General features: G+C 45.0%; 1 long non-coding RNA gene across 1 annotated transcript in view; it reads left to right on the top strand.

The window, feature by feature from the left end:
* LOC115276984 overlaps positions 1-3,596 on the top strand; it is a 25,074-nt gene extending 21,478 nt beyond the window's left edge. Inside the window, exons 5-6 of the long non-coding RNA XR_003902148.1 lie at positions 934-1,043; positions 3,568-3,596. This is a non-coding gene — a long non-coding RNA (uncharacterized LOC115276984). The remainder of the gene's footprint in view (positions 1-933; positions 1,044-3,567) is intronic.
* The last annotated feature ends 572 nt before the right edge of the window (positions 3,597-4,168 follow it).

Genomic DNA, 4,168 nt, shown 5'->3' with positions numbered 1-4,168 from the left:
CATGAATCCAGAAGATAATCAGGCACCGGAAGGTAATCTCTCTGGCTTTCTTCCAGGCTGTTATTCTGTCCTTTGCTGTTGAGATGGTCTTCATTGTTTTTCAGTTATCTCCAAGCATCCTCATTTGGTCTTGTGGTTCCACTTAAAACTTCACATTTTTTCAGGAGAATAACCCTCAACTGATCATTTTGGTTGTCAGTGGCTAGGATGAAGCATTGCTGGCAATAAACGAACATGGCCGAAGGTCCCAGAAAATTTGTCATTGTGTGGTGGACACACCGCGGATAAAAGACTGTTGAGACCTCTCAGGTCTGTTAGCAATGTGGCTGTCTCATCGACATGTGAAGTTAGGACTTGAGGACAAGGAGGGTGAATTTCATTTATCTCAGCCTCCATACAATGTGTACAGATAATAAATTCCTGGTTCTCTTTCTCACCCTGGCTCTGTGAAAACTTTTAGCTTGAAAGCTGCCACTATTCTTTTAAAAATTCCCTGGCAGTCCTGGAAGCCAGGAAAGTTTTACTTTCAAACAAGAATTTTGGTGTTTGTATCTGCAAAGTCCTTTATTTAATTGCAATAGCACACTGTTTAAATTAAGTTTCCTTTGGAAAAAGGAAGGGTTTAAACGAAGAGGAAAACATTATGTCAAACTAGACAAAGTTTTGAGAGACTGAAAACTCTGTTTTTTTAAAAAAAATTTTTAAAGCCTTTCTGGAATTCTCTTTCCTATGGTCAATTTGCTCACACTGTGGCCTTCATCTAAAAGTGGTTCTCTACCCCTTCACCTGAGTTGGGTCTAAGAGAGAAGTATTTTCATAAGGGCAAGCCAGGCCTCAAATTGGGGTCCTACACGGCTCTGGCAGGCCTTCTAGAAGCAATAAAGTTGAGTGCTTAACTTCATAACCAGACGGTTTCCGTTTCCTTCTTTATAGATGCCAGTTTCAGCTGGATATATGAAGCACATCTTCACAGTCTGGGTGGAAATTTGCAGTACTTAGCTGTAGACCAGCGAATGATGGACAGACAGACCAGAATTTAAGAGGTGGTAGTTTTAAGTACATGTGGCTGGCTAGATTCTGTGCTCTCTCTGTCCTTCCCGACCCCTTCCCTTCCTTCCTCCTTCTTTCCTTCCCTTTTTCCCCTACTTTCTTCCTTTGCATGTTAGAAGTCTTTCTTGGGATAGACTTGCTAGTAGATTCAGGAGTAAAAGAAAAAACACCTGAGATATCAATTATATCTCGATAAAACAAAAAGCAAAGAAAAACCACTTTCCTTTTCTCTCAGAATACTTCTGATGCCACATGTATGGCTTTTGCCACACAAGCCATTCTCCAGGTGGTGGTGGACACCAGTTGGGAGTCTTAGGGTTTAACTAAATGCTGTCACTAACTGCCTGGAGTTAGCACAGGCCACAGGGGTTAAGGATCAGTCTAAGACTTCCCTGCCTTCAGATGCCAATCCCAGGTGGTCACCTGTACTTCTGACCAACTTGTTCTAAATCAGGAGTTCTGTCCTTGGGCATGCACATTTGCTAGGACTGCTCACAAAACTCAGGGGAACACTGATCTGGTGCATCACAAAGGATATTACAAAAGATACGGGTGACCCTTCAGATGGAGCAGGGCATGGGGGCAAGGTGTGGGGGAGGGGTGTGGATCTCCCACATTCTCTCCAGAGGCGTCACCCTCCCAGCACCTCTCTCTGGTCACCAGCCCCAAAGCTTTCTGAAACCCAGAGTTTGGGGATTATCTAACAGAGGCTTCCTCACGTAGTCATGATTGACCATTATCACTTTCTCTAGCCCCTCCCTGCTACCAGAAGAATGGGGGCGGGCCTGGAAGTTCCAAGCTTCCAATCATGTTTGGTCTTTCTGGTGACCTGCTCTCCTCCAACCCCCATCCAGAAACCCCCAACATCATTAGATCGAAAGACATTCTTATCACCAAGGCTATCACAAGGGTTTTAGGAACTCTGAGTCAGAAACCGGGGTCAAAGTCCAAATAGTAGAACAAAAGACGCTCCTAGCACCCCTCTCATTCAGGAAATTACACAGGTTTGGGGAGCTCTGTGTCAGGATCAATGTATGTATTTGATCTGGGGGCAGAGGCCAATATATATATTTCTTATTGTGTCACAGTGACACCGAGGGCTAAACTCTATTTTGCAATTCTCTTTGTCCCAAGCACAGTCAAAGCAGAGCAATAGAAATGTGTGACAGTTGTCCTCAAAGTATGGGTCAATGCCAGGCTTGATTTATTCAGATACTGCAGGGGACACTAGAACAGGTGGCTCCCACCAGACTCCCAAAAGAGCGGAATGAAGGCCTCTGTTCCTCATAGCTCAGCTTTGCTTCCCTTAGGGAGGCTGTTGGGCCAGGAAGGGGGGACAGCTGAACCAAACTATTGCCACAAAATTCATCTTTATTACCACTTTCCTTAAGGGGTAGCTATTTAGAATTTACTGAGTGATCACATCAGAGTTTATAGTTTGTGTGTGTGCCAGCCGTCTTGGGTGGTCTTTCTAGTCCAAAACATTCAGTAAATCCTTACAGACTGTCTGTGTGAGAAGACTGCATTGGAGCTTTGGATATTAAAGAGGTGAGGTAGGAAAAGAAACCTGACCACAGGCAGCTTCTACCTTAGTGCAGGGTGAAGTAGCTCTCCAAGATGAACAAGAGTGGTATGCACTTCAAGAGAAGAGCAGAAGTAGGGGCGCCGGGTGGCTCAGTCGGTTAAGCAGCTGATTTCAGCTCAGGTCATGATCTCATGGTTCATGAGTTCGAGCCCTGCATCAGGCTTGGTGCTGACAGCTCAAAGCCTGCAGCTGGCTGCTTTGGATTCTGTGTCTCTTTCTCTGTCTGCCCTTCCCCTGCTTGTGCTCTCTCTCTGTCTCTCAAAAATAAATAAACATTTTTTAAAAATTCAAGAGAAGAGCAGAGTGGCTCAGTCTGTTGACCGTCTGACTTCAGTTCAGGTCATGATCTCACATTCATGAGTTTAAGCACCACATGGGGCTTACTGCTGTCAGCACAGAGCCCTCTTTGGATAATCTGTACCCCTCCCTCTCCCCCACTCTCTCTCTCTCAAAAATTAATAAACATTAAAAAAAGGAGAGAAGAGCAGAGGAAAGATTTTAGGATATGAATGGAGAGCAAGGAAGCATTGATTCTAATGGGAGGTATCAGGAAAAAAGTCCCTTAAAAGGTGATGACTAAACCAGCCCCACACACGAGGTAGATTGTGGGCTGGACATGGGCACAGAGGACACACAGGAGTCAGAAGTGGGAGCAGACAGTCTGGTCTGACTGGTGCGGAGAGAAATAATTGGTTGGGGAGGGCATTTGGGGGTTTAGGGGGCTGGACTTTGGCTGTCAGATGAAGGAGTTGAAACCATGAGAACACAAAGGAAATACTTTGGGTAACTTCAGGCAGCCCGGAAAAGGGAACTCATGCTGAGCTGTGTGGGTTTGTGTTCCTCAGAAAAATCTGTCATCTCCATCTTGACAGGAACCAAAAATTTCCCTTCAGGTACTGTTGTGTTGTAACTGTCTTATTATATTTGGCCAGGCTCCTCTCTGTGCACAGATGAACCCTCCGCATCTAGACTGTGATGGTCACGTTTGCCATTGTGTTTAAAGAATAGCAGCCCTTAGCGGCAGAGAGTCTGTCACCTGCCGGGTACCTTGGTGAGTTTATTACAGGTCTTGTTTCTTTTAATTTCCTTGAAAACCGAAGGTGGGACATATCTCTTCTACTTTTCAGACAAAGAAACAGAGTCCCAGCTTGGTTCCGTATGCCTTAAGGTTACCCAGCTTCCAGATGGCAGAAAAATGATCTGCTTCTATTGCCTTCCATTCAGTCTCCTACCCGAGCACCCAGAGCTTTTAGTGTTGATAAAGAATGACAGCTGACAACGGGTGTGCTCAACACATCACATGCATTAACTCACAGAAGTGACCTAAGGGAAGTCCTGTTGCCATTATTCCCGATTTACAAATGAAGAAACTGTCTTAAAGATTCATGCAGTTTGCCCATGGTCACAAAGCTGCCCAATGACAAAACCAGTCTCAGAGCACATGGTTTTAACTTCTCAGTCCTCAACAATTGTCAGCCCTGTTGTGCAGGAATTAGGGTCTGGGATCAGGTAGATAGTGGCCGCTTACATGAA

Source organism: Suricata suricatta, chromosome 13 (genome assembly GCF_006229205.1).
Source record: "Suricata suricatta isolate VVHF042 chromosome 13, meerkat_22Aug2017_6uvM2_HiC, whole genome shotgun sequence".
NCBI lineage: Eukaryota > Metazoa > Chordata > Mammalia > Carnivora > Herpestidae > Suricata > Suricata suricatta.
The sequence above is the reverse complement of the archived record's forward strand: the minus strand, read 5'-3'. Positions and strand labels throughout refer to the sequence as shown.